This window comes from Orcinus orca, chromosome 9, assembly GCF_937001465.1.
Source record: "Orcinus orca chromosome 9, mOrcOrc1.1, whole genome shotgun sequence".
Taxonomy (NCBI): Eukaryota; Metazoa; Chordata; class Mammalia; order Artiodactyla; family Delphinidae; genus Orcinus; species Orcinus orca.
This window is the reverse complement of record NC_064567.1, coordinates 38,741,866-38,763,944: the sequence shown is the minus strand read 5'-3', so window position 1 is coordinate 38,763,944 and position 22,079 is coordinate 38,741,866. Positions and strand designations below refer to the sequence as shown.

Below are 22,079 nucleotides of genomic sequence, written 5' to 3'. Positions count from 1 at the left end.
AGCAAGTCTGTCTGCATCATTTTTCCAACAGCATTTGCTTACTTCATGTCTTTGTGTCACATTTTGGTAATTCTCATAATATTTCAAAATTTTTTGTTATTGTTATATTTGTTATGGTGATCTGTGACCACTGATCTTTGATGTCACTATTGTAATTGTTCTGGGGCACCATAACCTGTGCCCATAATAAGACAGCAAACTTGATAAATGTGTATGTTCTGACTGCTCTACCAACTGGCCGTTCCCCCATCTCTCTCCCTCTGCTCAGGCTTTCCTATTCCCTGAGACACAACAATACTGAAATTAGGCCAATTAATAAACATACAATGTCCTCTAAGTAGTCAAGTGGAAGGATGAGCTGCATGACTCTCACTTTAAATCAAAGCTAAAAATGATTAAGCCTAGCGAGGAAGGTATGTCAAAAGCTCAGATAGGCTGAAAGCTAGGCCTCTCTCATGCCAAACAGCCAAGTTGTGACTGCAAAGGAAACATTCTTGAAGGCAATTAAAAATGCTACTCCAGTGAATGCACAAATGATAAGAAAGCAAAACAGCCTCATTGCTGACAGAAGAAAGTTTTAGCGGTCTGTATAGAAGATCAAACCAGCTACAACATTCTCTTAAGCTGAAGCATGATCCAGAGCAAGGCCCTAACTCCTCTTCAGTTCTATCAAGGCTGCAAAAGGTAAGGAAGCTGCAGAAGAAAAGTCTGAAGCTAGCAAAGTTTGGTTTATGAGCTTGAAGGAAAGAAGCTGTTTTTGTAATGTCAAAGTGTAAGGTGAAGCAGCAAGTGCTTATACAGAAGCTGCACCAAGTTATTCAGAAGATCTAGCTAAGATAATGAATGAAGGTGGCTAGACTAAGCAACAGCCTTACATTGGAAGAAGATGCTATCTAGGACTTTCATAGCTAGAGAGTAGAAATCAATGCCTGGCTTTGAAGCTGACTCTCCTGTTAGGGGCTAATGCAGTTGGTGACTTTAAGCTGAAGCCAATGCTCATTCACCATTCCTGAAAATCCTAGGGTCCTTAAGAATTATGCCAAATCTACTCTGCCTGTGCTCTATAAATGGAATAACAAAGCCTGAATGAAAGCACATCTGTTTAAAACATGGTTTCCTGAATATTTTAGGCCCACTGTTTACTGCTTAGGAAAAAAAAATCCTTTCAAAACATTACTGCTCACTGACAATGCACCTCACCTGGTCACCCAAGAGCTCTGATGGAGATGTACAATGAGCCTTATGTTGTTTTCATGCCTGCTAACACATCACCCATTCTGCAGCCCACAGATCAAGAAGTCATTTCTACTTTCAAGCCTTATTATTTAATAAATACATTTCATAAGGCTATAGCTGCCATAGATAGTGATTCCTCTGATGGATCTGGCAAAATGAATTGAAAACCTTCTGGAAAGGATTCACCATTCTAGATGCCATTAAGAACATTTGTGATTCATTGGACGAGTTCAAAATATCAACATTAACAGGAACTTGGAAGAAGTTGAAACCAATGCACATGGATGACTTTGAAGGGTTCAACACTTCAGTGGAGGAAGTAACTGCAGATGTGGTGGGAAAAGCAAGAGAACTAGAATTAGACGTGGAGCCTGAAGATGTGACTGAATTGATACAGTCTTATGATAAAACTAACAGATGAGGAGGCACTTTTTATGGATGAGCAAACAAAGTGGTTTCTTGAAATGGAATCTACTTCTGGTGAAGCTGCTGTGAATATTGCTGAAATGACAATAAAGGATGAAGAATATTATATAAACTTAGTTGATAAAGTGGAAGCAGGGTTTGAAATGATTGACTCCAATTTTAAAAGAAGTTCTATTATGGGTAAAATGCTACCAAATAGCATTACATGTTACAGAGATATCCCTCGTGAAAGGGAGAGTCAACTGATGCCACAAATCTCATTGCTGTCTTGTTTTAAGAAGTAGCCACAGCCACCTCCGCCACCTTCAGCAACCACCGCCCTGACCAGTCAGCAGCCAGCAAAAAGATTATGACTCGCTGAAGATTCAGATGACAGCACTTTTTAGCACTAAGGTATTTTTTAATTAAGGTAGGTACATTGGATTTTTTAGACATAACGCTATTGCACACGATAGACTACAGTACAGTGTAAACATAACTTTTACATGCACTGGAAAACCAAAACTTTGTGTGACTGGCTTTATTATGACATTCCCTTTATGACATATACCTATAAACATCTCATTTGAACCTCATAACAACCACAAAAGTACATATTATTATTAAACCATTTGATAGATAAGAAAAGTGAGGTTATAAGAGGTAAATATTTTTCTTAATGTCCCTTAGCTGATAAATATCAGAAGAAGAACACAAATGCAGGTATTCAGACTCAAAATTTCAGTATGCACTAGTCTCTGATAGGATTTGCAAATATAAAGATGAATGAAATATGTCCTGTCCTTCCGGAGCTCACAATCTGTTGGCTTATAATTATGCTTACTGTTCTGTGGGTGGGGGAAATGGTGGAAGCTTTTAATTCAGTTTGACCTAGTCTGAAAGAATTACTGAAAACTGTCATCCTGAACTGAGCCTTTAAGACTGAATAGGAGTTTGCCAGATAAAGTCTATTGGAATGGGATAGGGATATTCTTTCCCAAATGACGAAACAACATGAGGCAGGAAGGAGAGTAGACTCAATTTCAGAAAGATAGAAGAGGAATGAAATAGCAAGTGTCAGTAGATGAGCTGGAGAGTTAAGGTAAATGAGGAATTTGAATGAAAGGGTTTTTATCTGGTATGTTATAAGTAACCATTAAAGGGCTTTAAGAAAGTAAGGATGACATTGCATTTTTTCAGTAGATTTCTGATAAGTGTGAATATATTTGAGGAAATGAGCCTAGGGGCAGGAGGTCCAGTTAGTTGTCTATAAAAATTACCCAGTAAGAGTTGTTAAAGGCCTGGACTAGGATAACAGGAGTAGGATTGGACAGGAAAAGATATTTGAACAAGATTAAGTGGGTAGGAGTTTACAAATGATTGGATTTGGGAATGAGTGATTCTAGGTTGATAGAGTGAATGGAAGATAATGGGATCCCCAACTGAATAAAGGAGCACATGAAAAACCAGTTTTAGAAAAGAGAAAGTATTTAATTTGGGACAGAATTAGTGATGTTAAACATGTTCTTATGAATTTAGACCTTCAGAACAGCAGGTGAAAAACTTGGTACTACATAAATTTGGAAGTCATCTAAGTATTTGTGAACATTAAAAATGAGAGTAAATTATATCTTTCAACAATTGCATGTCACGTGAGAAGGGCAATGAGCAGAAAAAATAAATCTGAAGAACACTGAGAATTAAGTACCAGAGCAAAAAAAAAATCGGAAAATATGAGGAATAAATGGCACGGTATCAGTAGAGTTTCAAGAAGAAAGGGATGGTCAACAACTTCAAATATAGAAAGTTTCAGTAACTGAAGGTAATATTTGGATTTGGCAAAGGTTAGAACATTTTTGGTAAAAAATCATCTTCAGAGGTTTGTGCTTCCTTTGAATCCTCTGGGGAAATTCTTCTTTTCCCTAGTACTACAGAATTGTGATTGTTTTTCTTGCTTTATTAATTCTGCAATGAGGTGCAGAGAATGACATCAGTAAGATAAGGATTCCCTGGCCCCCTCACTGTCCACTTCCATCTTGGCAGTTTCCACTCTCAGTGTGAATCCCTGAATGGAAATATAATGCTCAATAAACAACTTCTGACTGTGGAATTCTTAAACCAAGCTAGTAAGTCAGATGCAGTCTGTAATTCAGTTCTGTATGAATGGAGGCCTACGTATCCCAAAACACTGCTGCACGTAATCCACACACTCTTAACTTTTTGCTTGTCGACAATGTTCTCTCTGTGTAGACTTTTCCTCCTAGGAGGTGCTGCCATTATATTAACACCTATTTCTGTTCCTGGTGGTTAGTGCAGTGAATATACACTATTTTTTTTTCTTTGCCTGGCACCTAAAGCCCCTCTTTAAAATGGAAAATTCGTCACGTTTTGAATCCTGGTGAGAGGAAGAGTTCAGAACTTCTACTGAAGTTGACAGTTTCAGCTACTTGCTCTCCCAGTGTTCAGATGTCTTGCCCGATTTCTCTCAGATCCATTTCCTTCCTTTCTCTGCTCAGCTAGCTCTGTATCACAAGAAACTACAACAAACTCTGGAGAGGTTAGGCCAATGGAAGGCATTGATGGATGTTTGGAACTTGGAAGGCATGCAGAAGCTAGGCAGGGTAACTGTGTCTCTATTATTCTGTCTCAGGCAGCATCTCTGTCACATCTCGTCCATAGCTCAGTCTCCTGGGACAATTTATCCCTCAGGGTCTCAACTTTCTCCAGGCATTCCTTAATTTATTTTTAGTTCCAATCAAATCTCCCTCTCTTCTGAGCTCTGGTAACACCCATTTTTCCTCTAGCCCCAGGAGTATTACTAGCTTCCTTTTGTTCCTTAATTTCTGGATGGGCTCACTGTCTTCCGTTTGGCTACTCAGCTCTTCCAACCCTGCATTACAGATCCAATATATTTGTAAGACTAAATGGTTTCTTGGTCTTATAACTAGACTAGACCCTGACTACCTCACTCAGCCTCCTTTGTAGCTGGGGTGCAGGTCTGTGTCTCAGAACCCATCAATCATATGCATTTACTCTGGACTTTGGAAAGGTTGCTGTTGCCATGATAAAGAGACGAGACAGAGAACACTCTCTGGCTGTTATATGAGTTTCAATGTTGGCTGCAGTGTTAGTGATGCTAGTGATGGTGTCCATTGCCCCATTCCATTATTTTCAGGGGTACAAGCTTCAATGTCCTGTGGCTTGGAGCACTGTTACCTCCTCACCGAGTTTCTCAGCCTTCTAGGAAATTCTATACACTACGCTTCTAATAAATTCTCCTGAGACAAAAGAATTAGTTTCTCTTGCTTGCCACTAAGAACATTGACTGATACATATTGAATCCTAGGAGTTACAGTCTTAAAACCAATATAGAATAAGAAAATGTAGGCAGTTCCCTGGTGGTCCAGTGGTTAGTACTCTGCACTTTCACTGCAAGGGGCACGGGTTCACTGGGGAACTAAGATCCCGCAAGCCGCATGGCGTGTCTAAAAAAAAAATGTGAGAGAAATAGTTTTAAGAAATGAGCCTGATTCTGGCCAGCTCTGACAGTTCCAGTGCAATTCTACCTGACAACATCCTTGAGTCCCAGATTTAGAGACAGCAATTTGGGATGTTCTGGGTCAGAAGGCAGAGCAGGTATAGTACAGAGGTATCTGTAAATCTCTCCAGACACCAACTTAGTTCCTCTCTTTAGTTTGTAGCATTGTTGCCCAGATTTGTGTATCTACATTCAGGGCTATTTCAGTGGAAATTTAGGAGATGACTAGGCATTGCTCAGTAGCCAAAATGTCACCACAGTGCCCAGTCCCTGTAAGTCATGCTGCAATTGATTGTTTATTTGGCTCTCTAATGGGACAATGAACTCCTTAGCAACAAACACTGTGTCACTTTGCTCCACATTCTAAGACCTAGCAGAGAACAGGAAAGATATTCAGCAAATATTTACTGAACAAATGAATGGATTCTGGAAAACCAGACTGAGAAACTAAAATTTTGTTCTGTTTTGTTTCTGAAAATACAGTCACTGAATTTAGAACATTGTCTTTGGAAAGAGTACACAATGCTTTTTAGTTCAGCTATTCTCAGACTCCTCCAAGCTTCCTCCCTCATATTTCTTTACAATATCCCTCTTGTGATTGTTCAATAAAATGTCATCTCCACGAAAACCTCCTTGTAAAGTGTCAGTTATTCCTTCCTTTGTGGTACAATATCACTTTGTACTTATGCTAATTATAAGAATTGTTGTATCACACTGTGTAATTCATCTAATTGTCTGTATCCGCTATTAGACTTGGAATATTTCAATGACCAGAACCATGGTGCAGAACCTGCATCAATCCTTTGCACAATCTCAGGCATATTTTAGGACCAAGGTTCTTCATAGATTACTTGAAGGGATTCAATGAGACTGACTTTCTTCTTAATGCATGCAAAATTTCATGCAGACACATGCTCTTTTTTGAAGAAAAGGTCCATTTAGTGTTTTTAAATGTTTGTTGTATTTAATTTAATCAATCTACATATCAAATATGTTTTTGTTTTCTTATATTTTAATTTTTTCAATACAAACTGCAATACATTACAACATTAAATCTGATACAGTGTTGTTTTCATGGGCATTCTTTCCATAGTAAAATGTAAAATGTTGGGATAAAGGAAGAGAAAGAAAAACAAGGAGAAAATAATCTGTTCTCTAGATCACTGTTCTATAGATTATTATTTTTATTATAATGTTCTACCCCATCTCCTTTCTCTCCACTAGGCAAGGGATTTCTCCACACTGCTAAGATGTTACCTATTATGAAATGAGATGGAAAGAAAAGCACTGAAGTAATAGTTCTGATGACTCCATTGAGGCATTAAAGTCCTTTCAACTAAATACTCAATTTAAAAATATATTGCTGATTTTTCTCACCAGAGTTTTTCAGTCCACAGTTCTTTATTTGAACTTCTTGAGGTCAGATGGGTTTTCATATGCTGTATTTTTTCTAAATACTAAAAAGGTAATAAAATGCATTTACTGCCTATTAAGCAGCACCCTAGTGGAATCTGGGACAGCATCCCAAGATCCAACACACTAAAAATGCTATAGAAAACTGTATGGATATTCAGACTGAGAAAGATAAGTAAAGACTATAAATAAACCAATGTCATTCTTTGAAGTCAAAATTTGAAGCCAAATTAGGTCAGGTTTTGCAGACAAAAAAAAATTAGTTTTCAGAGTTATTTGGATCTTGGAAATCACGGCTTGTATTCAACTTGCACTACTCGGCTCCTTATTATGAATTTTTCAACTGAATTATTTTTCTTAAACTATATGAATTTCAAACTCATAATGGAGCTTATGGAATGCTATCACTGCCAAAAGAAGAGTAGATGAAAAACAATAAGTTATAGGGAGTGTGGAAAGAAGAAACCTCAGCATCTTAAAATGTTAACTACTACAAAAATAATTCAGAGTTTTAGAATTTATGTATGTCACATACATAAATACACAAACATGCACACACACACCAGATAAGCAACAGCAAACACAGAGCACTAAATGGCATACAGGCATGGTCAAGGTTACTTTGGATGCTGTAAGTTAGAGGTTGAATGAGAAAGTATGGGGGGGAAAATGGGATATGCAACAAGGAGACTGTCATGGTCCCTATAAACTTACCATAAGGATATCAGACTCACCAAGCAGTTTAAAAAAAAGAAAGGGCCAAAACCTTCTGAACATTCGCAAATGTTCAGAACAGAGGTATTCACAAAACTTCTGCTCATTGTGGACTTAGTGGTTAAACAGTCTTTAGCAGAAAGTTAAGGTGCAGTTTCTGGGTCAGTCATTCTAGTTAAAGTATCTCTTTTCCCTTGATTTTCACAGAAGGACCCTCTCTGAATGAGTTTTTAAAAACTCAATAGTTTTTAAAAACTATTGGGAAAAATTTCACTGAGAAAGTAAGAGATAAGCAATATAAGCATCCTATTAAAAAGTAATTTCAGATGACTAGAAGCAAAATATACAAAGACGAGGATGTGAAAAATGAAAGAGCATTCTTTCATGCCTACCATGAACATTTTAAGTTAAATACTTTTTTAAAAAAAATTTAATTGTACTGTCAACAATAAGGACCTTCTCAAGAGCATATTAACCAAAACATGGGGACCTAGTTCACTCATTAAAATGTTTCATTACTCAGACAATGTGTGTTACCTATTGATTATTATCAGTTACAATTCCTAACACAAATAAAACTTAGTCACATTTAAAAATCAGGTTTAGCAAAGTCATTTTTGGTTATAATGTCCTTATAAAAGTATTTCAAAATCATACATTTTATACATATATATATCCCTTCAATGGTATTATTTTCCTGAACTCAAATTATCAGGTGGATGTAACCAGACTAGCATGGGACACAAACAAATTCTACTTGCTCCTTACAGAGAGGTGAATCATACCGCGGGGATCTGGGATGCTGGAGACCATAGTCTCCACTGATACAATTTCCCCCCAAATATCCATTCTTTTCCTCGGAATATCCCGCCATATTCTTTCATCATGAGTTATTAAAAGAAACCCCTCTGAGGAAACAGCAGTACCTATCAGATCACTGATGTGACGGCTTGAGCAGAGTGACAGATGGCACATGTGCTTTACACATTCTCAGAGTGACATAATTATAATCGATGATTGGCCTATCTTCCACATTCCCCCCAGGGAATACTTCTTTCCTTGTTTGACTTCTTTTCTTGTTTGCTCAGCCTCTCTCTGGAATTTTTACTTTTTCAATTCCCTGACTTCATATTGTTCCTTAATTCCATACCCCTTGTTCTTCTGCCTCCTCAGGAGTCCAGTCTAAAGCAAGCATATTAGAATAGGAAATTTAAATACAATGGCATTAGAAGATAAATAAATAAATGAACATAGCCTTTTTAAATGACAGGATTTTTTTTTTTTTTTTTTTTTTTTTTGATACGCGGGCCTCTCACTGTTGTGGCCTCTCCCGCTGTGGAGCACAGGCTCCGGATGCGCAGGCTCAGCAGCCATGGCTCACGGGCCCAGCCGCTCCGCGGCATGTGGGATCCTCCCGGACCGGGGCACGAACCCGTGTCCCCTGCAATGGCAAGCGGACTCTCAACTACTGCGCCACCAGGGAAGCCCTAAATGACAGGATTTTTGACTGAGAAACATTCTAAGATAAAATGCAGCTTACTAATTACCATAATTATGTTGTTTATATACATTAATACATGTATACAATGCGTGAAAGACTTCACTTGAACTAGCGTTCACCGTAAGCAAATATTAGTCAACACTTATTTTAAAAAGAGCTATATTAAAATTTTAAATGAAAATTAATACAAAACAGAAATAGAGAGAGACTCAGAAAAGGAAGACAAAGAACGTGGATGGCATTTACAGAGAAAACAGTATCACTGAAATGGTTACTATATTGTATCATTTTGAAATCATAGTAGAAGATGGCGCTAATGACTCCACCCCCACAAGTCTGGGAAACAGAAATATTACAGATGTTTTTCAAGTAAATTGATTAAACACTGAAGCTTCTGAAAATTTCTGGATAGGAATGGTTTGTGGAAGTGGTTGCTCTCACCCTTTCCCCACCACTCTCAACACACACATCCACACACATATATACAACATGAAGTGTCATCACACCATATTACAGCATACCAAGAAGCCACTCTGTTTGTTAGCTTAAACAAATGTATCATTGAACTCATCATTTTTATTATAAAATAATTCATCTCTCTTCATAGTTTCCACAGACGTCCATGAAATTTCTATGGCAAGAATTCAAGAATTTAATAGGCAACTCACTGATAAAAAAAAAATGAAGAGAGAAGATAAACTTTTTTTGAGAAGCATAAAAAAGTACTAGTCTAAATTAATAGAGAAATTTCTACCTGCTGTGATGAGATTCATCTATTTAAATATTACTTAAGAATTCATTTTTAAATTTCTATTATCAGGATTAGTTTCATTATATAAATGCATAGTTCTTCTAAGAAAAGGTTTAACATTAGTGTATACAGTTCACAAAAGTGTTTGCTAATGATTCAGAATTTGCATGTAAATATGCATAGTGTTATAATGCTTGGGGAAAGGAAAAAGTGAAAATAAGAATACAGCTACCAGGGACTCCCCTGGTGGCGCAGTGGTTAAGAATCCGCCTGCCAGTGTAGGGGACACAGGTTTGAACCCTGGTCCGGGAAGATCCCACATGCCGTGGAGCAACTAAGACTGTGCACCACAACTACTGAGTCTGTGCTCTAGAGCCCACAAGACACAACTACTGAGCCCACATGCCACAACTACTGAGGCCCACACACCTAGAGCCCATGCTCTGCAACAAAGAGAAGCCACCGCAATGAGAAGCCCACACACCACAAGGAAGAGTAGCCCCCGCTCACCGCAACTAAAGAAAGCACACGTGCAGCAATGAAAACCCAACGCAGCCAAAATTAATCAATTAATTAATTAAAAATAATACAACTACACATATTCTACTTGATATAAATCTCTGTAGATTCAACATTATCTTATCAACTGATAGATGATAATGCCTTTGAACATTTGACAAGGTCTATAGGCAATTGAGGGGGCACACTGCAGAAAGTTAAGAATTGGTCTAATCCTAATTATTTTGATAGTTCATTTGTAACCAATGCTATGTAGATTCCAGACAAGCACATGAAAATGAAGTGATGTGGAATATGTAGATAAATTGTTATGAAAAACCCATTAGGGGAAAAAAAAGATTAGTCTCACCAAACACTGGCCCAAAAGGAGGGAATTTAAAAGAAGCTATAAACCTCCAAGTATTTAGACAAGTTATAAGTAAAAGGTTATGGTATGTTGGGTGAGTATCAAATAGGGATCACCACAGTAAGCAAGTTGTCCCTTTAGCACAGAACTCTGAAGTCATGACAAATGGATATTATATACTATCATTCCTGGTTGAAATTATTCCTGATAATCTGGAAGGTGAAATGAGTTTTTTTCAATTAGAATTTGTTGAAGCACATTTGATTGTGACAGATAAACTAGAATCTTTTCTTTTAATCTCTCAGCTGAACTCAAAATTCATCCACTTGAAAATTATCTAAAACTAAAAACCTATGCCTCTTCCTCCATCTTTCTATCCACCTGTAATGTTCTCCACGTCAGATTTCAGCACTATCTTCAGACAAGTCACTGTAACCCCACACCACTCTCTTTTAACAAGCTCTGCTCTGTCTTATCTATCTATACCAAATATTTGAGGTTTTTCTGTAGGTTTATATTCTAGTAATTAGAGAAGAATATTAAAGATTGAGCATCTAAAAAAGTTATACAGTTGCTAAAAATAATAAAGTTCATAAATGAAGTTAGCTCATTATTTCCTTCCTTCTCCATCAGCATCTTAATTTACTTTGGAGCTACTCCTACACAGCACGTTTCTCTGTCTTCACTCACAGATGTTGCATAGTTTTCTCTACATTCCTAGGTTCTCACCCACTTCTCATATTTTCTCTCTTTCAGAACCAGTACACACTGAGGTTTATTAATAATTGTCATAGATATAAAGTATAAAAGGCCTCAAATGAATTTCAGCATCACCTTTTTGCAAGAAGGACAGACATCTGAGGTCATTCCAGCAGAGATCTTAATTTACTTCATAAAGAAGGGTAGAACAACTGTCCTCTGGCATAATATTGTAATCTAATCACTGGAAATTCTGTTTTCTTCAGTTTCATCAGAAAGACCATTTAACAAACCTGAGCTTAGCTCACTTTTTTAAAATATGGAAAGGAACAAATATAAAGTTGGAAGCAACAAAACTGTAAGCATTGTTAACTTATAAACTTCAAATGAAAAAAAGAATGTAAAAATATTTCAGATTCTGAAATGTTTCACATTCAAAAAGCAATATATATTTCTATCATAATTAATATTTTTATTGTTGAAATTTTTAGACTTAAAAAAATCAGATATTCCAGTATAGTTTGTCATTGTTTTTGCTTATAACTAGATATTAATCACTATAAAGTCTTTAAAGTTTTCCGTTTAGTGATATCATTTTAGATTACTAAGTTAAAGTTGCTCTTTTACATGAAATCCTTAAGAGAGGAGATTATTAAAATATGGGTTAACTCATGTTCTGCATAAGTCTAAGAAGCAAGCAGAAAGAAGAGCAGGATAAAGTACACTTACAACATGAAAGAGCTAGAAATTATGAAGTGACTTGTAAGGGATTTTAAATCATACTATAAAAGGGGCCCTTGAGTTAAGAAAAAAATTCAAATTAGTTATCCTATTAGAGATACAGTACAGGAAAAAATTGCAGATAGGGCAAATACTTTATTCATAACATGCTAACTAAAATTTTAAAAGCTGAAGTAATATCTTATACATATGCCTCAAAGATAAATATTAATGAATAAAAGAAATTTCCATACTGGTGAATGGGAAAAAAAATCTATAGTAGCAAATCAGCCTATGGTTTTTTGTTTGTTTCCTTTTCTTTTGTCTGCTATGTGATTTCAATAAAATTAAAACTCTTTGAGCATTTTTCCTACGCTTATATTTTATGACAATGTCTAAGTGAAGTGCAGCTGGCATGCTCCAAGTTCGCAGCCATCGCTGATCACACCAGTGGATCTAAACAATCTTTCTTCTTCTCACACATGAGTAGAATCTCACTCTTTAATGGACCAATGCAACAACTGATTAACACATTTCTAATGAAATTTATATACCATTTTTATGTATTTATCTCATATCCTATCCCTGTGTATTCCCTACTGCCAAGAACGATAAGTTTAATTTAGTAACACTAAACTCAAGTAAATTAGTATGTCTAATTGACTCTAAGTTCTGATTTATAAAAAAGTCTCTTCACTAACTGAATGTGCTTGTGTGTAGAACTTTTTGGGATCTCATGCAAACTAAAGTCACAATGATATTTCCTATTACATATTCCTGAAAGGAAGCAACCTCACTGATAAGAACAGAAGGGTCTATAAAGAATAATGCATAATGCTTGAGCAATGCAAATGAAAAAAAGTCAGTGTCACAATCCCTAAGTATTTATAATTTTGTGTGGAAATTATATTACTATTAAGAAAACATTTTAAAATACACTGCCTGGTATCAAAGTATGTTTAATTAAAAGTGTTCATATTTTAGACTCAGAATGATGGATTCAAAAAGCATTTTATGAAGCACAATATTTTTTTATTTAAAAGAATAAGTAAAACATAGAAGTTTAAGATATATGTTTGTTACCACATTGCTGCTTTTTATAGGGGGTGAGTCGTGCTATTTGGATTAAGCTATGGAATGAATTAAAATTTAAAATGTCATTTTCAACCAATATCTTATTTATCTTTACAATCCTTCTTGCCCAGTACATAGCATAGTGTGGTTTGTTTTTGTTTTTTGTTTTTGCCATAACTGGTACCTCTAAATATTTTTAAATTAAAATCTGTTTAGTGAGTAAGAAAAGTTCATTTACTATAAATGATCAGAGATGGAGAAGTTTTAAAGATAGCCTCTGTATCTATGTGACTGGGAAATAGAATCATCTGAAAAAAATAAACAAAAAAGTTTCTGGTGGACTGATTATTGACTGAAAGGCAACTTTATGTACTCTGCTCTGTGACTCCAGGGTTGAGAATTTGCAAACTATATTTCCCAAATTCTCTGAAAATAGGAACCACTAGAAGGTATGCTGACTTTCTCGCCATGGTTTAAGATGCTCAACAAAACTGTTTATATTCCATCCCACTTAGAGAAAAAAACTTCCTTTTAGGGATGTCATAAATATTTCACCTATTTTTGAACTTTATATAAATGTTTTATGGTTTGCTTCTTTAGCTCAACATTATGTTTGAATGATTCATCTATCTTGTTTTACACATAGCACTAGATTATTACTTTTCACATCTTTAAAAGATGTCATTATACAAATATATCACTAGTTATTTATTCAATGTAATGTTGACAGTCATTTGGGTTGTCACCAGTATTAAAGTATTCCAAATGTTACATCTATGAACATTTGTGTTCACTGTTTAGCAGACTCTTCTACAAAGTGATTATACAAATTTGCACACCAATTCAGCAACATATGAAAATTCTAATAGCTCTATATCCTCTATAGGACTTTTTAAATGTTGGTCAAACTTGTAAGTGTGTATAGTTATCATACTATAGTATTAATCTGCATTTCCAAAAATATTAGTAAGATTGAGAACTTTTTAATCATCTATAAGAAGTAAGTTGCAAGTTCAATGGGACTAAATATATTAAACATGTTTAAAATTCTTGAGCTGCCCAGGAAGAGATAAAAGTACTAACTCACATATGAAAATTCAAGAATGCATACTGTAATTTGTACATATAGTAAAAGCACATACAATTACTTGGCTGCTGGAAGAAAACTAGAATAATAATAATCAATTCGAAATAAGAAAGGTGAGAAAATGGAACACAGCATAGGTGGGAAAAATTCATAAAATTGTACAATGGCAAATTTAGATATTAAATACCAATTATTCTGCTAAATATAAAATTCTATATATTCTAATTAAAATGCAAACATGTTAATAAAAGTTTATTAACAATTAATGAAAAATAGTTTCCACAAGATATATAAAATGCATGGATTTAAAATTTGAGAATAAAAAGATAGAAAAACACATACCATGTATAAACTAACCAAATGAAAGCAGAAATAGCTATATTAGTATCAGTAAACAATGTACTAATATAAAGTCCTAAAAATAAATTTTATTAATATAAAAATTTAATTCACCAAATATATGTAATATCCATAAATTTGTATGCAATAGCAAAGCCTCAAAACATATAAAATAACAAAATAGAACTTAAAAAAATGGCATAAATAATTCCACAAGATATTTTTAACCCATGTTTCTCAATAATTGAAAGGATAACCAGACAAATAGTAGTAAACATATAAAAGATTTGAAAAGTACTATTAACAAACTTCATCTAACCAACATAATATAGACCACTACTGGTAACAACTACAGAACAAAATTTTTTGCAGAACATAAATTCTTGCCAAACAAAATTCTCAAGTGAACATTAAATATTGATCAGATCTAAGCACATGCCTCACCAAAACCAAGTATCAATAAAAACTAAAGTACTGAAATCATCTTGAATATGTTCTCTGGCCAAGTGCAAAGTTAGATAACTTTTAATTCCTCATAAGTTTGGATATTAAGAAATGCACTTCTAAATAATCAACTGGGTCAAAGAAAATATGACAAGAAAGAATTAGGAAATAATTTAAATCACATTTTACCATTTTCCAATGTATGGAGGTATGTGAAAAAAGATAGGGTATTAGAGTAAAAAAATTAAAACAACCATAATAAATATGTTTGGACCCTTAGGGAATTAAAAATAATATTATATTCAATAATACTATTACATAAATAAATTTTTAAAATTATTTCATGGATATGATGATGTTTCAGTTAAATAGGAAAATATTCTTATTATTAGAGGAACATAGCTTTATTTTTTTCAGAGTACTGTCATAAAATTTAAAATTATTTTCAAATAGTTCAGAAAATAATAGAACTACCTACTGATGAGAAAGAGAGGACAAATAAGACAAAAAGTTAAAAATTTGTAAAGGGATACCTCTACTTCTTATATTATTCTTTTAGTTTGTCTCCATCTTCACAATTTTTTTTTAAAGATTTTCTTTTTAATGTGGACCATTTTTAAAGTCTTTATTGAAGTTGTTACAATATCACTTCTGTTTTATGTTTTGGTTTTTTGACCTTGAAGCATGTGGGATCTTAGCTTCCCAACCAGGGAGCTTCCCAACCAGGGATCAAACATGCACCCCCTGCAATGGAAGGCAAAGTCTTAACCAGTGGACTGCCAGGGAAGTCACCACAATTTTTCAAGTAAAATTTTTGTGAAATTTTTGAGGGATAAAGCTCAGGCTGTGGTCAGAGGCAAATTTATAACCTTCAAAGACAACTAGTGATGAAGAATAAAATGTAAAAATCTCAAGAATCTAACCAAGAAGTTAGAGAAAGAAAAGCAAATTATACATAAGACACAAGCAGAGATGAGTAACTTAGAAAACAAATATCCAAAAGAGGGTATAAACAAAGTCAAAATATGATTCTCTGAAAAGATTAATAAAACTGAAAAGCCTCTGACAATATAAATAATATAAATGTAAAATGTAAAACATAAAAAAACACTTTAGGAATAAAAAAGGTATAACTGTACATTCTACAAATATTAAAAACTAATTATTGGGCTTCCCTGGTGGCACAGTGGTTGAGAGTCCACCTGCCGATGCAGGAGATACGGGTTCGTGCTCCGGTCTGGGAAGATCCCACATGCCGCGGAGCGGCTGGGCCCGTGAGCCTGCGCATCTGGAGCCTGTGCTCCGCGGCGGGAGAGGCCACAACAGTGAGAGGTCCGTGTACCGCAAAAAAAAAAAACCAAAAAAAACCAAAAAACTAATTATTAAGGATAATTACAGATATTAATTCTACAGATATTAAAAAGTAATACTGTTATGGATTGAACTGTGTCCCCCAAACTTCATATGTTGAAGTCCTCTTTGCAGGTATAGTCAAGTTAAGATGAGGTTATTAGGGAGAGACCTAATAGAGTATGACTGGTGTCCTAATATAAAGGGGAAGTTTAGACATAGAGACAGACATTCACAGAGGGAAAATAATGTGAAGAAACAGAGAGAATGCCACTTACAAAGAAAAACTGAGGCACCAGAAGCTACTAGAGAGGCATGAAACAGATTTTTTTCTTACGGCCTTCAGGAGAAGCCAATCGTAATAATGCCTTGATTTCAGACTCCTAGCATCCAGAACTGAGACAATAAATTTCTAAGACACCAAGTTTGCAGTACTTTGTTATAGCATCCCTAGCAAACTAATACAGGTTGTATAAACATATTTTGCCAATAAATTTAACATGTTGATAAAGTTGACAAATTCCAAGAAAGAAACAATAAAAATTAAAACAAAAATAAATATAAAATCAGAATAGTTTAATAATTTTAAGGAAGTGAAACCCAAAAATAAAACCTTCCCACAGAGACATTTCAAGGCTTAATCAGTAGATGGATTCAGTAATAAATCCCAGGAAATATTTCTGGAAAAAAATTATACAAATTTTTGGTTTTCAAATGTGATATGCTTTTTGCTCTCTAATATATTGATATTGTGAATTAAATCATTTGTTTTTCAAATGTATATCACGCTTGAATTACCAGGATATATCCCTCTTTGTCATGATATATTATCCTTTTATATATTGTGGGGTTTGATTTGCTAATATTGTGCAAAGGATTTTTTACATCTAAGTTTGTGAGGGACATTGTTCTATTAATCTTTCTTTGTAATGTCTTTGGTTTGGGTTTTGGCCTGATAAAAATGAATTGCAAAATGTTTTCTCTCTTCCTTTTCTTGGAAAAGTTAATGTAGAAACAGTAATATTTCGTTTTTGAATGTTAATTAGAATTTTCCAGTGAAGCCATTTGGTCCTGGAGATTTATTTCTTGAAAAACTTTATTTATTAATTTGGTTTCTTTAATAGACATAGAATAATTCACATTATTTAATCTTGAGTAAGGTTGGTTAGTTGGTGTCTTTTAAGGAATTTGTCCATTTCATCTAAATTGTTAAATTTATGAGCATAAAGTTGACTGTAATATTTTCTTATATTTTTAACGTCTGTAGGATCTATAATAATATCCTTTTTTCATTTCTCATTTAATCATTTGTGCCTTCTCTTTTTTTCATGGTTACTCTTTCTAGAATTTTATTAATTTTTAATATTTTCAAAGAACGAGCTTTTCTTTTTTTTTAAATATCTTTTTTTTCTGTCTTCAATTTCACTGATTTTTATTTTGCTATTTCTTTCCTTCAGCTTGCTTTAGGATTAATTTTTACATTCATTCTTCTCATTCTCCAAAATGGTGGCCCCATCTTCCTTTCATGTGCTACTGTAGGTAAGTCAAGACTCAAATAACATCTTCTAAGAACCTGTATTTTCTTATACATCAGGGTAGTTGCCTGCCTAAGACCTCAGTTTTCTGATGGGTTCTAAAGTAATGACTTTGTAGATTATCTGGAGTGATGATGCTCTTTCCAGCTTTCTACATCCTGGGAAAAAGTTAGAAACTCTTTAAAAAAAGTATTGTTCTCACTCCTTTTCAAATTAGATAATTTCTATTCATCTATCTTCAGGTTCACTGACACTTTTCTTTGTTACCTCTATTCTTCCGTTAAGTTCATCCAGGGAATTCTGAAAATTTTAAATATTATTATATTTTTAAATTCTAAAATGTCCATTTGTTTCTTCTTTATAATTTCTACTTTTCAGCTGAGAGTTCCTATCCTTTATCACAAGCACATGCCATATTAAGCACAGTTAATTTATATTCTTTTATGATAATCCCACCATTTGGGATATCGCAGTTGATTTTCTTCTCCTTTGAGAATAATACCATTTTCCTGGTTCTTCTTATGTTAATTAATTTGGAATTTATCCTGGACATTGTGAAAATTGTGTGGTGGAGAATCTTGATATAGTTATATTCTTCTGACAAGCTTTGATCTATTTTTTAGCAAGCAATTACCTTGATTAGGCTCCTATTGCAATCTCTATCTCACTTGAAACAGGTAGCAACTCAATTTTAAGTATAATTTTTTTTTTTTACCTTCTAGCCAGGATGCCTGCATGTGCTATTTTTAGACCAGGTAGACACTTAGGTAGTGATTGTACACAGAACACAGAGTTCTCCTTCTATACTCTCTCCTTTCCAGGACACTCTTCTCATTCTCCAGCACAGGCAATGCGCTTTTTATTACAAGTTCAGTCTTTCTCTGTGCTGTGAACATGGCCCACCCTCAGGCCAAATCCACAAAAATGGACTAACCTATGTCAGCATTTTTCTTGAAGTCTCAACTTCCCTCCAAAATCTGCCTTTTTTTGTTCACTCTGGAGCCCTCAGAGTGGTTGGTTTTTTGTATTAGTCCAGAGTTGCTTCATATCATTTTGGAACAATTAGAATGTTAGAGGTTTACTCTGCCAAATGGTAAGAGAACTCCACAAATTCTCTTTTTAATGCAATCTTCTATTTAGCCCATTAATGCATTCTAAAATTTGATGATAATCTCTTTCATTTCCAAATCTTTTGTTGCTTTTTCTTGTTATTCTTGTTGTTCTTGTTATTCTTTTATGATTGGGCTGATAATTTTTGATGCTTTCTTATTCCTTTTTATGTTTATGGTTTTTACATCTATATTTTATTTCTTGAAGCAATTTTAAAACAATTATTTTATATTTTGTATTAAGTAATTCCAATATCAAGAGTTCTTAGAAATATACATATGCTGTTTTGTTAATTTTGTTCACTCTTACTCATAGGGGCTTTCTTTCTTGTACATTTGGTTAACTTTATTATGTGCTCATATTAGACTTTTTAAAGGGAGATTATTTGCATTTGTTTCTGTCGCATGTCTTCCAGTTTTATAAACTCAGGGCCACTTCAGTTTTTCAGCTTAGGATTCTCTGGACCTTGAAATTAGAGTAAATTTAATTTACAATTCATGTGAGGAAGTCCTATGGTTACAAATTCTCAGAGTATTTTATTTTTCCATTCTGAATCTGCCTAAAATAGACAAGTTATCTTGTCATTTTCCTTTGCTGGCAGGTTAGATTTTCTATCACCCTTTCATTGGCATTACAGCCATTTGAGAGTTCTTGCTTTATATGTGGGTCTCGATTCCAACTTGTCACTTTGTAAGAGTCCCAGACATTGTATTAATTTCACCAAAGAGTCTATAAAAATCAAGTCTAGTTCTTAGCAAAAGTAAATGTCCCAAAGCAGCCACAGATTCTATGTGTCCTTACTAATTTGGTTATGTTTCTCAACTTTTTAATCTCAGCTATCAATTTTATAGCCTATTTGCTTTCATTTTTCTGCACCTAAATGTTTTATGATGAGAGTGTTTTTCAGAATATCTAGTCACCCACCATATTGGTAGAAAAAGAAATTCTATACTTGGCTGCCGGTGCTGGAGCCGCCACTGGAGTCGGCTTGGCTTGCGAGCTCCGCTGAGGAGCGGGAGGTTGGGCCGCAGTTACAGCCGCGTCGACTCCCGGTGCCTGGCCCTTCGGCGGTAGTCGTGCGGGGCGACGTGGAAGCGGCCCATGGAGTTCGAGGCGGCGCTGCTGAGCCCCGGCTCTCCGAAGCAGCGGCGCTGCGCCCCTCTGCCGGCCGTACTCCGGGCCTCAGGCCCCCGGACGCCGAGCTGCCGCCGCTGCTTCAGCCGAAGACCCCACCGCCGACTCTGCAGCAGCCCGCCCCGCCCGGCAGCGAGCGGCGCCTTCCAACCGCGGGGCAAATTTTTCAGAACATAAAACAAGAATATAGTCGTTATCAGCGGTGGAGACGTTTAGAAGTTGTTCTGAATCAGAGTGACGCTTGTACTTCGCAAAGTCAGCCTCACTCAGCGCTCACAGCACCTAGTTCTCCAGGTTCCTCTTGGATGAAGAAGGACCAGCCCACCTTTACCCTCCGACAAGTTGGAATAATATGTGAGCGTCATATTAAAAGACGATGAAGATAAAATTCGGGATGAGTATGAGCAAATCCTCAATACCAAACCAGCAGAACAATATGACTCTTTTGTGAAATTCACACATGATCAGATTATGCGACGATATGGGACAAGGCCAACAAGCTACATGTCCTGAATCTTTCTTGCATATCTGGGTACCAGGTTTGACCTCAAGAGATGGCTGCTGTACACTTTTTGCAACTAGTTTGATATCACATTTCAGCTCCAACTTTGCATCCTGAGAACACTTAAATGTTTCTGCAGGTCCATTTTATACAACTTGAAAGACCTTAAAACTTTCCAGTTGCCACAAGCATATCTTTCTTTTCTGCTCATCCAAAAAACAGCTGTGCCCTACTGTGACAGATTTTCCAAACAAAAATACCTGGAGCAGCAGTTTAGCAAAATATGCCCTCAGTGGCACTCAACAAATGGAGTTTCCCCAAGTACAGTTATGTAAGAAGTGTGTGTGAGAGTGTGTGTATGTGTGTGTATGTGTATTTTGTTATTATTTGTACTGTGCACATTTTTTTGATTTTGAGGATTCTAGCTGTGAATTTGATGCACGATAATTATGGATAAAAACATTTCCTTGGTCTACAGAAGATCATTAATGTTTTGTGACCATGTAAGTTGTAACAGTGGATTGTTTTATGTGTAGGTATTATTGTTAAATACACGGACTGTTTCCAGGCACAGAATATGAGTCATAAGTTAGGATGGACATTAGATGTGATTATGACGACACAGCAAAGGTCTGTGGTCCTAGGTCTACAAATGCGTGGTGAGGAATTAGAACAAACCCGAGACAGACCATTTGACACATGACTCTGCCCAGCTGTGTTAGAACATTACTTTGACTCCAAGCCTTAAAATACCCACGTGGAGTCTGTGCTCACCTCATTCACACAAGGAGCTCCCTGGACACTGAACCTCTACGAAGGAAAAGAGTCTCCTCTGGAGCAGGGGCATCAGGCTTTGCTTGGGGGCATGACAAAGGCGAGCATGGGGCTGGGCCACGCCCCGGAGGCACTGCTACTTGGGAGGCGCCACTTCACCTTTGTAACAGTTACTAAAAATAGAATTTGGATCCTTTGGTCAGGTTCCCCCAGATTCTTTTAAGAGATGTCCATGTTCAATTGCTTGAGCTTTGTTTGGGCAACCCCCTGCCCCAAGTTGCTTACAGACTGTTCTTCACCTTATTTCCAAGGCTGAGGAACAGAAAGTAGCCTCTGTTTTGAGCAGGTGGAAGTTAAGTACACATTTATTTTTTACTGTGACTTGCTCAAGACCATGTTTTACAAAATGCCTTGTTTCCTTTATTATTTTTTCTGGAAAGGAAAGTTCTATTAAAATTGTTTTAGTTTGAATATAGAATAGTTTTTTAAATTAAGGCTTATTTTGAAAAAAACTGAGTTTAATTCAAATGTATGCCAGTACCTTCCAAAGTAAGGTAATATTCAGAGACAGCTGTCCTGATCAGATAGCTTAGAGAAGTTTCTGGAATATTCACATTCGAAGACTCCTTATTAATGAATATCTTTGACTTAAATCTAGCCAAAAACTGGAACATTATTCTGTGTACATTTTCATTATATAGTGTTAACAAGCTTAGTTGCAAACAAATAAAATATTTAAGCTATTAAAAAAAAATTCTATACTTAAAAGAATTCATGATTCTCTGCCTACTCTTTCAATTTAGTACTTTCCTTATTCCCTTTAAATTAATAGAAAATATTGTGAAACTAGACAAATTGGTCTTACTACAAATTCTTGCTAACTCATCA

The 22,079-nt window shown here is 35.4% G+C and overlaps 1 pseudogene; it reads left to right on the top strand.

The window, feature by feature from the left end:
• Positions 1–7,199: 7,199 nt before the first annotated feature.
• Positions 7,200–20,790, top strand: LOC105748006 (akirin-1-like; annotated as a pseudogene).
• The last annotated feature ends 1,289 nt before the right edge of the window (positions 20,791–22,079 follow it).